This window comes from Balaenoptera borealis, assembly GCF_965194805.1.
Source record: "Balaenoptera borealis genome assembly, chromosome: 10".
In the NCBI taxonomy this organism is placed as follows: domain Eukaryota; kingdom Metazoa; phylum Chordata; class Mammalia; order Artiodactyla; family Balaenopteridae; genus Balaenoptera; species Balaenoptera borealis.
The window spans coordinates 96,380,506-96,394,163 of record NC_138874.1 but is presented as its reverse complement, the minus strand read 5'-3'; the positions used below and the strand labels follow the sequence as shown (position 1 = coordinate 96,394,163).

The following is a 13,658-nucleotide window of genomic DNA, read 5'->3' as shown; positions in this document are numbered from 1 at the left end:
AGTCTTGGAGAAAGTGAAGCCCAGAGGGGTTTGAGCCATTTGTTCTGAGATGCATAGCAGGTGGTTTTATTTCAGAACCAGTAGTAGAATCCCAAACATTTTATTCCATCTGGAAAATGGAGAAAGTATTCATTCTCCTGCCTCTTAGGATTATTAAGAGAAAAATGTAATCATATATGAAAAAGTATTTTGATTTGAAACATCAGGTTCAGATATACAAGATCAATATTTTTATAGTTATTTCCAAGACAACTTTTTGGAAAAATGTGACCATAGGGAAGGAGGGTGTGCTTTATATGGAAGAGGCATTAGTTGAGATATGGACAGACGAATGTGTATGGGGGAAAAAAAGAAGTAGGAAGCAGATTTCTGAAGGATTACACCTTTCAGTCATCTTTTGGGGAGGTGGGGGGCTTGGTTTTTGCAAAATTATACAAGGAAAGTGCCACCTACAGTGCAGAGGGAATTTCAGAAAGAAAACAAAGATTCCTAACTAGGATGAAGACGGCAGAGTCTTCTGATTTTAATTACCACCCTCGTTAACAAAAGTCATCATTCATCACTTTGCCTTAAATATACTCTTCTCTGATGTACACCTAAAGCCACACAGTTTTAGGTACCAGTATTTCTTCATCTGTGAATAGGGATAATAACATGTGTCCTGTTAGCTCATTGTATGGTGGCAAGGACCAGGAAATCACAAACACAAAGGGATGCCTATTTATTGAGCTGAATTACATATTCTAAAGCTGCATTAACACCATGATGAGGAAACTTGAGAGAGTGGTGATTAATTCCTACAGGACAGGCTTTTTAAGGACTCTTTGAAAGAGAAAAGTTTTGAGCTGGATGTTGGAAAATGGGAAGACTTCAAGAATGCTTTGACATTGTAAGGTATTGGGGGGAATCGTTTTCGATGGCAAAGGAGGCTGTGGTGCCTTGGTTCACTGTGCATATTCTGCAAATGACTTAGCTCCAGAAACTCTATTTTAACCCAAAAGTAGTTGGAGCTCAGCAACCTGTATCTTACTGGCAAAAGAACCCAAGAAGACGTCATGGGAAAAGGCTTTTGTCACAAACTGCCTGGTGGAATCCAGTTACTTGGAATGGAATCTGGCCAGGGCAATTGCTGCTAATATCACTACCCTTGCAGAAAGTTTCCAGGGAGGCTTTATGCCTTTGCATGGTCAGGACCTCCTTTTACGTCTCAGTGAAAAGCCTGCAAAACCACAGCCAGAAATCAGCAGTCAAGAGAAATCACTATTCTTGTTTAGATCTGCAAACTCAACATCTGAACCCAAAGGGGAGGGGTAGGCAATAGGACCTTAGGGCTTTTGAGGTAGAGATGGCAACCGGAGTCTCAGTGCTTAGTCAGTGAAACAGTTTATTATATCATGCCTTAAGTGCCATTTAAACAGAAGTTTACATTTTCAAAAGGGCCAGCTCCTTATTCAATGATGTGGTTTGGTCTCTATCCAGACACAAACATTAGGAGGAGAAAGTTGTTTTTTTTTTATATCTCCAGCCCTGCATCCTCCTAACTGATGGAATCCCTGTCTCCCTTGCCTTTTTCTTTCGTTCCTTCTTTTTCCAAAGCAGATGGTCATGTTAGCAAAAAACCTCTGATAGTGTCATTGACCTACATTACAGTACAAGCTAAGCAGCTACAGAAGTAATCTAAAGATGAGAAAAAAAAGGGAAAGCTTGTTGGGTTCCCCTGAGTTAATCTCATTGTGCTCAATTTCCAAGAGAAGGATGGTAAACATATGTGCTTTTCTCCCATGCCTTTATTGATATTCTGTTCAGGACTGTGAAAATTAAAATACAGTGTCTCAGTTCCACTTATAGCATGATACTAAGTGAGTGGGACAGGATGTTGAAAAGAGCCAAGCAATTATGCATTTGTCATGGGTAATAGGGAAGGTGGAGTTTCCTTCTTTATTTAAAAGGCTTCCTCTCCCATCATATGGGTTCTTGTCCCACAGGACTTGGCTTGCTGTATAATTTGTAGTTTCACTATTGTTCTGAATACCCAAGTGTAGAGGTGGCTCCATCAAACCCTGTTTTCTCTATTTCCTGTAGATTATTGTGATATGCAAAATATATGTTGTACTAATAAAATAAAATGAAAACTAATAAATGCCATACCCAAATGCCACATGGGCACATAAATCAGTTCTCTGATGGCGTGATTCACTCTTGGGAACTCTGAATGACAAGCCAGTCAACAGGCTGGATGGCCTTGGGCAACTTGTCTAATCTTCCTGGCATGTGGGAATAAAATAGTTAGCGTCATAGGATTTTTTTTTTTTTTTAATGAGTTAAATGGATAGTAACCTTAAGATCTCATGTAAATGCCATGGGGTCTTTACTAATTAACATACTCTAGTTTCTTTGATGCCTACTGCAATCTGCTCTCTTTACCTGGCCTTTACTTTGTAAAACTAAGTAGTAATTTGCAGCTGCTGGCTTTCTGCATGGAGGCCCTGAAGGTAATAGATTCCAAGATCTATAACCTCTTCAAGGAGTAAATTAATCCTTTAAAATCTCCACAGTTAGTTCCTTAGCATCCTTATCAGGCTTTCTGATACTTGTTGGATAACATACTTTAATCTAACCAATTGATTTGTTATCTCTAAACACCATTTTCATCTAATTTGCAGCTATGATGTCCATTAGCAAGTGACTACAGTGAGTGAACTTAAAAGCTGTATATTGAGATAAAATGCCTTTTCCGGTCCTTTGGAAGTCCTGGGAGTGATAAATCTGTAGTGTGTAGGAAAGCTTAAAAGGTTATGACAATTGGATCCTAAGGTTGATACAAATGGTTCTGCAGTTCAATTTCTCATATTTATAGTTTGCACATAATCTTAGGGCATCAGTGAAAGGTCATTCTGGAAATACGAAATAACCAGGAACTAGTTTGCAAAAGTAGATATAAATGAATACCCTTTTCTTAGAGCACTTATATCCCATATAATGGATTATCTGTCTTTAGAAATAGTGGTATTTTTTCCCAGAATATCTGCTTTAATTCTGAGTATACTTCTGTGTTGTGGGGTTGCTGCAGTATAATATGATCATTAAGAGATCCACATATTTCAATGTTGTTTTGTAGGTGCACCGTGCTAGGAGATTTTAGTGCTCTATTTAAGTGAATTTTCTGGATAACTGAAGCTTATCTTTAGAAGACAATAGTGTCTTCCCTCCTTTTATTTTACTTTAAAATATTTCAAAATTATATCTTTACCTTCCTTAAACAAAGTATTCTATATTTGTTATTTCCTTTATTATGTGAAGTTTAAATGTTATTATTCTTTGCAGTGGTTGTGGTATATAAGTGATATCTATCTTCTTTACTTTATCGATTGAATTAATTAAAAAAAATTTATTGTCGGTAACCTGCTTTTCTTGCTTCTGCTTATCACATAGAAGAATTTGTCCTTGGATAAATACTTTCTCAAAGCCACATTCTTAAGGTTTTCATTTTGCTGCTTTAAAAGGAATTTCAAATCTGAAACAGGAAAGAAATGAAAGTTTTATAAAGACTTAAATTTAAATAATTATATTTTGCTGAGGCATTATTAAAGTGAAGGACTTCTGTGAACCTCTGAACTAGTGCATTTCATACTAACCTGTAGCATCTCTCTGAGAAAGAGGCTCATTCTTTCTAACTGCTATTAATTTTCCCTGCCTGGCTTCCAATTCCCATCCTGTAATACTTGCAGGTGGTGGTATTTGCTTACCACTAACGCGTCACCGTGAAACTCTAGCTTGATTCTCTCACACTTCTAGGATGCAGCTTTGCTGGAGTGATAGCTATATTTGAAGTTCTGTATAGGCTCTTCAGAGTAGAGTCACCCAGTGTATCTGAAGCAGAGAAGAAATGGGAACCTTCTGAGTGAAAAACAAAAAGAACCAGGAACCATCTTCTGCACCTGCTTCCATCCTCCCTTTCACCTCCAGAAAGGATGACAGAGCCCCACAGAAATGGGCCCAGTTTCTATCAGTATGACATTCCTAGGTTGAGTAAGAGCCTTCTGTTGAAGAAGGAACACGGCCCAGGGTCCCACCATATGCCTTCACTGATGACACTGGGCTGGACGACTTGGCATGGTTCCCACTCTGGGATGGGGTTGTTAATGATGGGCTTGGAAGGGCAATGTACAATATAGCTGAAGAAGGGAGACACATCCTATCACGAGTTTTCAAATTGCTTTCAGGCCACTCAACTTGTTTGTCAGGGCTTTATGGTCCATGCCAAGCTTCTGGCTGCGTCGCAGACAAGGCCATGCCTTTAATTGATTCAGCCATCACTTATCGACCGTCTACTACATGTGAGGTAATAATCTGGGTATGGAATAAGATGGGCAGGATACACCTTCTCTGTAGTTGGCAATCTAGTAAAAAATGCATATTATATCATACAGTAAATACTTAATTTCTAATTATGCCACAATGAAGGCAGGGTTCCTGAAATAAAAGCTCATGGAAAGAGAACTTGACCCAGATGTAAGGTAGGCAGAGGGTTAGGAAAGGCATTCCAAGGGAAGTGATACCTAAGCGGGATTAGGAAAATAAAGAGGGATCAGTTTACTCTTAGTGGAGGGGATAAGAAAATACATCTGCCTGAACAAACAGTGGTGACGAAGAACATTCACGGGCTCGCAGACAGTTCCTGAGAGTCACTTAGAGTGTGGATGGGGAAACTGAGTTATGCGAACCAGGAATCAGGTCATGAAAGGTTTTGTGTACCATGCTAAAGAAGTTAAATAATATGCTGAAAGGTACAGGATTACATTGGAAATTTTAGACAGAAGATGGGTATTGTCAGATATCCATTTTGTAGAGTCAGAGAGGGGCAGGAGTGCAGACAGGGCAAGGATTTAGCAGCGTGAGACCAACCTCTGAAAGAGATGATACATTTCTATCCTCCAGGCAACTGACTTAGAGAGAAATCACATAGCAAATGGAAACACCGAGTCTGTATTATCTACCGTGGATGAGACAGGAAGAAGTACCTGTAATAGAATGGAATCAGGGAGTTGATTAAAGAATAGAAATCCAAGCATACTGAGATATGAAAATTTGAGATTGGGGAAAACCAGGAATAAAATTACCATTATATCTGTAAAGTCCTGGTATGAAAGGCTTGGAGGCAGGTGGAGTGTTCACCCGGAAGAATTTCAAGAATTCCCTCATTCATCCATTGCCCTTCAGAGATTCTGAGATGAAAACCCCTTTCCCACTGCTCAAAAGTCTTTATACTTACTTAACATTTACTCAAAGACTTCTGTGGAAGGATTTGACTTTGGTGATTTAAACACAAAAGTCCTCTGAATCTGGGAATAGTGTAACCTGACCTTAGATTTCAGGGATATCTGAAGATGTTTTGCTTTCCTAGAATAGGGTTTTTAGGTCTGTGTGTGTAGCGAGTGTACTTTCCTTCATCTCTTGTCTCAGGTGACATCCAAGAAGCATGCAGGCTGGATCCATGACATCACTGAACTAGACGTTTCTCCTTCTCAAGCATTGTTTCCAGATGTCCAAATTCCTAAACATAATCCTCCCTTGTCTGTTCTAAAAAACAATATTTCACTATACATTTTCCCCCAGAGCATGAGATTATTTCCATAAACACAGCTCTTAATTATGTATCCAAACGGCGACTGATGTGGCAACTTGCTGAATTAGTCCCTGGGCACACTGTCTCCTTTTTGGAAAAAGAAGAGATTTTCTTTGATGCAGCAATTATAACAAGTACTTTTCCACTCTCTCTCTCCCATCAATTTGTTTGAATAACCTGCACCTTGCCCAACTTTCTCTTTCTAACGAAACCCCTTGTTTCTAAATGCCCTCATTTTTTGACACTATTCCCCACAAATTGGCCCCATATCCTCCTCAAATTTAACCTGTAAGATACGCTGATTGTTAAATGGTCGCATGTCAGTTTCACTCACAGGAATCCTCCGTACAGTAGATGTTTGGAGATTTTGATATGAAAAATGTCCTTGTAGAAATCAACCATAATAGGAAACGTTCTCCAGTAATTCTCTGCTGCAAGCCTAGATTGGTAGCCAGGGAGAAGATGCACAGTAATCTATCTCATTGTATCCCTCAACTGTTACAATTCCAACAGATACCGCATTCAGAAGCTCTTTTATCAGTGCTTCATAACTTTCAGAGAATGTTCTACTCTTCCTACCTTATTCGCATCAACCAATAAACAATATACTAGCTGGAGAGAAGCCAAGATGTGTCATTGCGATAATGAGACCTAAAGAGCTGATAGACGTTGGGGAAGAGATACTGAGCATTACCAGTACCCAGAATAGCTTGGATTCTAACAGCCTTCAGCCATTGCTATCAAGAAGACAGAATCTAATCGCTCAAACACACAAAGTATTGTGAGAGTGAAAATCTGGCAGAAGACTGTTTCTGCATGTGCATGCGTAGGTGAATGCTTATAGCCTGTTGTAATAAATACAATAAGAAGTGTAGATAGGTGCCCCCGTTTTGCATATTTCCCCACTACTCAATATTTTCCAAATAAATATGTGCTCCTTTTATAATATAAAATATACTTCTTTGTAAAGGCACGGTGTTTACAGGAATGATTGTGTCTTCATAAATCTGTTTCATCAAGAATATGACTCTTATTCTAGACCCATGAGTTTTACCTCTTGGCACGTTGGTTAATTGTCTCTTTTTAAATCTGCAAGCAAGGTGATTTCGCTTTGGTGAGCAGAGGTCTGGGCCTAAGGTCTGTGTACAGGCCATCACGTGTGATCGGGTGAAAAGAGAGGTGACCCAGTCTTCCTAATCAGAAGGGACAAGATCGTCCCTGAATGAAAGATAGTTCTTTCCTTCCTGTGCCATCTGCTTTTACACCAGCATTTCCTTCATTTTTTGTTTTTTTAACTGTATAAAGTCAAGTTCTGCCGAGCACCTATTTCATTGCCTGCTTTTCTCTACAGACAAATCCTCCCTGAAGCCAGCTTACCTTATCTCCTCATACTTTATATGACTGCCCAATCTGCAAACATGTTTTCTAACCCTGAACTTCAATTTCTACTTCTACTTCTATCCTGTTTGGAATTTGTCTTTACTCTCAGGATGCTTACTTTCTATTTTAGAAGCCACAACCTGTACTTAGTAAAGGAACTGACAATATAAGGCATTACGAGTCAGTGGCTTAGACATATATATCCCTCATGTGCCTGAGTGACTTGGAATTTGAATGTCCTCAATAAATGCTTATAAATTCAAGATGAGGCTGTATAGCATAAGGGGTGAAAGTGTTGACACTGGCCACTTATTATCTGTGTGATCTTGGGCTGGTCACTTAATCTCTCTGTGTCTCAGTATAATAATCTGTAAAATGGTAATACTAATAGTAGCTGATGGATAGAATTATAGGCTTACATGAGTTAATATGTGTAAAGTCCTTAGAACGGGTCCTAGCATATAGTAAGGGCTCTTAAATATGATGTTATGTGAATTAGTAAAAAATCAAAATTATAGTTTAATTATAAAGAACATACAGGAATTTAGTTTAATGCCCCAAACAGTACTATTTAGAGACTTTCTCCCTCCCTTCTTCTTTCCTTTCTTCCCTACTCTCCTTCCTTCCTTATTTTTCTCTTTCCTTTTCTTTCTTTGTCCCGACTGCTCTCCTTAGAATTATGAACAGTGACACATATGTGATATAATCATATTTGGATATTTAGTGCTCATCTAAATACTTGATAAGTTAATTGATGGGTAAATTATCCTAAAATTTTAAAAAGTTATGTTTCTATCCATTTTACTACCAAATATTGATTAACAACTTACTATGTAGAAGGCAGTAGAGGAAGATGAAAGATTCCATATCTGGTGTCGATACTCCGATCTGGTAGAGGAGACAAACAAACAGTAAGAACAGCAGCAATAACATTGAGTAATTGGTTTGGGGAGATAGCATTACACCCACTGTGCTTTGGAAGGACAGAGGAAAGTCACCCTACCCAGCCTGCTGGGGCATGGGAGACTTCCTGTTTCTTCACAGGACGGACCCATAAACTATTTACTTTTTGGCTCCTCAGTCTGTGGTGTTGGTGGTTCACTGGTGAACTACAACATGTAGACACGGTAACCCCTCATTTATGGTTTTGTTTGCAATACTAGAAATGTTCTAGAAGACAAGATATCAATACCAACCTTTAGGAAGTCTTGCATTCATATGCTGGCTTTATGTAAGTATTGTTTAGGGAATACTTATTTTCAAAATGATTCATGGAGGTGAACAGTTACTTCAATGGCATGTAAGGTCTACTTGTGTGTTTAATTATTTAGTAATAGGCTGTCATTTCTTGCTTGAGAGATTGAAGCCATAGCTTAGAGCTAAAGTGCTAGAAGATACTACTCACTATAGGTCGATTACAGATGAGACAGCGTATCTAGTTGCAATGGTGCATCAAAATCAGAAGCTCAGTCTAAGTTGCAGCAAAATAAGTCAGGCAGACAATTTCGATTCCTTGTAATAGGGCCTGATTTATTCCTTAGGCCAAATGCTGTGTTTGTGGAAATGCGTGTAATAGTTCTGCCTTCAGTCATAGAGATCTTTGCCTGAGTCTAAGACTCCTAGGCTTCCTTGCAGGACGTGGAAGAATAAAGTGACAGAAGGCAATTCCCCTTTCAGGACCTTTAAGAAATGGTTTCAAAGAAAGGTAAAGTAAACTTTTTGTGTCAGATAAGTTTATTTCTTGGCCAATCTTTGCCTACTGTTCAATTATATACATAGTTTTTTTTGTTTGTTTGTTTGTTTGTTTGGAGTATTGTATGCTTCACTTTACTTTCTACATCCTTGTGCCACTCTGGGGATATGCTGTCCCCTTCGTGTCCAGACTGCTGTCTCAGAGCCCCAGCCTACAAAAGCCATCAACTAGGAGAGGCTGGCTTCATGGACTGGAAGGTGGTAAGAGCACGTTGGCCATCTGTCTGGGGTTGGTATAGATGTTTAACAGAGATGATTCTGGATAATATTCAGATTGATGTTTTACCCCAAGGGTGCTTAGGGGCGCTTTGTTTTGCATGTTTTTCAGTAGACCTGGATTGAAAATTCATGGCTGCACCTGGTTGTTTGTTCCTGTCCTCTGTTTTTCAAATATTCTGGCACAGCCAAAAACCCTCCTCAGCAAGAGACTAAATTGGAAAAGGGTTATGTTCGGAGCTTAGAAGAAAAACTGTGCAGTTTTCAGGAGACTCGCCTAAGTATAGGTGCCATGAACTGAAAAGATGGGGTGTTTTTCAGGTCAAGATTTCTGAAAGTTAGCAGCATCGTGTAGTTTGCTTTTCAATTAGTCTTAAAGCAAAACACCCTTTAGCTCAGTGATATATTTGAAAAATGGAAATTTGGGTTGGATCCTATCGCCTACGAATTCCAAAATGCTCAGAGGTGTTTGACGGACTAGATGCAGACAAAAAGAGCCAGAGCAAAGTGGCACTGTTTTTCTCGGTAGATAGTCTTACCGAATCTCTTAAAGATGATAGATCAGTGAGAAAAACAGTTGTTAGTTGATCAGAGAAAGGTGCTATCTCTTCTATGTAAGATTTATTCTTGTTTGGAAGCGAAAACTCTGGTTCAGCTATGGATGAGCCAAATTAAATTTGGTGAGGATCCAGGGAACTCAGTTTCAGATCAATTAATCTGTAATAGTTTCTATTTCCCAGACTTCTCTTTCTCTCTACCCTTTTCTCCAGGAAAAGTGATGAAAGATATTTGCTCAAGGCTGAACTTTAATAAATAAAGTGACCTTTACATTCTAGCTCAAAAAAGTAAATATAATCTCATAGGTTTCATTGGCAACTGAGCCTGGATGGGGTGGGACTTAACGCTTATAATGCAGCACCAGAAGAACTTACCTTCAGGGAAAAAGCAGATTTGATAAAGGGACTGGTGAGAAACACTGTATGTCAAGAAGATCTACATCTTCTTAAAAATTTGCAAGCTTAGATTGAGAAGCATGATGAAGTTTCTGTGATTTAAAGCTTCCACTTAGCACAAACTTTCTTTGTGCTGTCCTTCTTACCATAGGTTTACCTTGATTTCAGAAAACCTGAACTGCCAATATGTAAATTAAGAAATTATTCACTTGACACAAAGAAACAGCACAGACTTCTTTTAAACAGGTATTCCTTGCACATTCTGCTAAATAAGCACAAAACTTAAGACTCACATGCCAAGATGTAGTGCCAAGAAAAGATCAATTGAAGATGAAGAATGATATCTTTGGAAAAGGTAATATTATTTATAGGTATAAAGGATTTGATTCAATAAAATTTGATTTGCCCACCTCATTAGAATATATCTTTCACCCCAGAATAGTTGTAAAATGTTTGAACCGAAAGAGACACTAGAAACTAACTTTCTCTTCCAACCCAGTATTTTAAGATGATGACATTTGCGCTCAGAGAGCTTTAAGCGACTTTCCTAATGTCCCAGAACCAGCCAGCGGCAGAAGTGAACCATACTTCCCATTTCACCACTCACTTCCTTCCCCCTTGACTGTCAAGTGGTTCACCCACTTTACAGACCATTCCCCTTTGGAACACTGGACTTCTCTCCTAGTCCTGTAATTGTGGCACGTTTTTTAACTTAATCATGTTGGATAACTTGAGTACATGAAGCAAGCGTCTTGTTCCCCCATAAACGCCAAAGATAACAGAAAAGACCATTATGCTAAAGGTTCAGAATTGATGTGGTTTTGGTCATCTTTCCCAGCAAGAAGGGTCATCAGAGCCAGAGCTTCTTTCCAGCCCTATAATCAGCGCAACATCACCTGATCTCTTCCTCCGTGTTCCCATCCTTATTCTTTTGTTTCTTGTTCTCACAGATAAATTTCAAAGTAATGAGATTCATCTAAGGCCACAGAAAGCCTAGAGCCAGTGATAAGAGTGAACTAACAACTGTTACCTGTCTTCTGTGAGCCAGCAAAGTAGACAGTTGATTGGTAGTTCCTAAAGTCTGTTCCTCAGAGCCCTAGTTCTCTAGAAGCTCCATGAACAAAAACAGATTTTGTCTTCAAATACATTCAGCAAATGTTAAAAAGTATCTCCCTTTTTGCTTCCAAATGTGCTTTTCAGAGACATTAGTAAATCAAATAAACCTTAAAAGTTTTTTCTTTATTCTACTATTCCTCAAATTTGCATGACTGTTGAATCTTTATGATATTGCAACTATGAATTTTGCTTAGAAAATGCTGAGCTCTGTGCTTTGGTTCCATTTAATCGTAGTAAACACCTACTCTGTGAAATGGACATTTTTAGCTCCATTTCATAGCCATGAAAATAAAGAATCAGATAATAAGTGATTTCTCAAGGTCACATAACTAGTAATAAGAACTGAGAATCAAGTTCAAGTCTGTGTTCTTAGCTCCTGGAGGAGTCTCAATTCAAATACCTATTGCTTGAACAGGCAACTGGAGATGTGACTAAGGATTCGTTGGGCACGGGTGTTTTATTTCTAAGAAAAAAAGTGAGATGGCCTATGAATTGGGGGAAGTGAGGACTATCCCCAGTGTCTAATGTAATCTCCATCCTCTCAGTTTGTTGTTTGATGTCCCGTTTTGAATAGCAACAAGGATGCAGTACTTATTTTTTATTTAAGGTTTGAAGTTATGCTTCATTTTTTTTTCTCTTATTAATGACAAAAGCCAACAGATCCAGCTTTTAGTACTGAGAAGGCAGCAGAGGATAATGTGGACTGTGGTAAACTAGAGATCATACCACCTCTCTCTGTAGGAGATAACAGCTCTAAAGCTCTTGTTGATTATGACCATATGGGAATATGGTCCTGGTCATTCTGGACCTTGTTGGAAAATTGGGTGATCAACAGTGCTCTTTGGGCCAACATTATTTACATCAAACAGAACTTGGGGACTGGTCAGAGTCAGCCTGTGGACCATGGAGTTTTAACCTCTGTATTTCACTGTGCTACTTGCCAAGGAAAAAAGTCTCTCACTGAAATGATTCCTTGGAGCCTTATGGTTTTCTTTGTGGCAGTTCCACATTCTGTGGCTTGGAGAATTTGTTGAACATTAAATAGGCACATGTGCTCATTTACATTGGCAAGTGTGAAATTGGGGAGACATGTTTTCTTTATTCTTCTCTCCTGTTAGATCCTTGAAGAGTGTTGGTTGTCAGACTCAGCTGTCTTTTCCCAAGGGGTGTGCTTCTGAAAAATCTGTTTTGGAATCTCCAGTACTTATAAATTTGGCTAGAAATAACTATAAAGTATGATTGGCATCCTGGTGGATTGGACTCCTCATGGTAATGCTTAACTGCCCAGCTTCAGGGATACTGGTATTTGGTCTAAAATTGTGTGTGTTCCTGACACTTCTCTTAGCTGAACTATTGCAACAACCTCTTAAGTGAGCTTCCTGCCTCCAACTTCTCTTCTCTTTAATCCAACTTCTATATCACCTCCAAAGTGGTCATTCTACATGAGCTGTAGTCTTTTTATTTCCCGCTTTAAAATCTTGAACTTGTGTGTATGGCTCAGAATAAATAAACTCCCTTTCTATTTAAGTCAAAACCCCTTTGCATGGCTAATTAAGCTCTTTTAACTTGGCTGTAGACTACTTTACCTAACTTCTGGCATACCGCGGAACTTGCTATTGTTACCAAGTCCAAGCTGCACTGCTCGCTGCACGACGGGCCAATAAATCGGAGACGAGGTGTTGAGGCAAGGAAGACGACTTTATTTGGAAAGCCGGCAGACTGAGAAGATGGCAGACTAAAGTCTCAAAATAACCATCTTATCGGGGTTTGGATGCCAGTTTCTTTTATAGCACAGAGAGGGGGAGGAGATGAGGAAGTAAAGTAAAAAGCCCCATAAGATTTGCAAATGTCCCCTGGAATGGCCAGCCTCGGGGAGGGGATGTGTTAATTTCTTCTTTCTTGCAGCCATCCACAGGTGGACAGGGTCCGGATGTTTCCCTGAACAAAGGCACTTCGGTTTAACATTCAGGCAGAGGGGCGGGGTTCCCCGAGGCGAGGCCATTATGTAGAGACAGTATCGTTTTAGTGAACAAAAGCAGCGGAAAGCAAAGGTTAAAGTAAAAGAAGCAGATCCAACTTGTAGTCAGGTTTGGCTCCTCCCTGTTACACTATTACCTGAGCATGCAGTGTGTGTTCACACTTCTCTGTCTTTGTAGAGGTTGACTCCTCTGCCATGAAATCCTTCCCGCCCCTTCTATCAAATACCTACACATCCTTCAAAACCCATTGTAGAATCCAGTGCCCTATGGCTCCTTCCCTCATTCCAACAACAGGAAAAAAAAGTACTTTTTTGTGTTCTCACAATACTTTGTATGTGTTACTACCTGTACGACTGTACATTTTCCACTGAATTTTACCTCTTATTTCTGTGGCAGAGCCAGTTGTAGAAGAATTCACAGTGTAGTAAGGCATTCAGTGTCTCATTTATAATTTAATCCCCAGTCTTAAGTACAATAGCTATCACTTGGTGCCTAAAACTTACTTAAATAAATTAGAAGAAAAAAAGAGAGAAAGAGAGAAGAAAGAAATGGTTGAACGCTGAACATCTGGCCTAGAGTGGAGTGAAAACATTTTTCTCAAAAAATCCTTTATATTTCAAAAGTCATGTTTTTCTA

The 13,658-nt window shown here is 39.1% G+C and overlaps 1 protein-coding gene across 7 annotated transcripts in view; it reads left to right on the top strand.

Annotated features, from left to right (window-relative positions):
* The window catches only part of SORCS1 (sortilin related VPS10 domain containing receptor 1), a 584,051-nt gene that overhangs the window by 319,440 nt on the left and 250,953 nt on the right, over window positions 1-13,658 (top strand). The gene's annotated exons all lie outside the window — the stretch shown is intronic.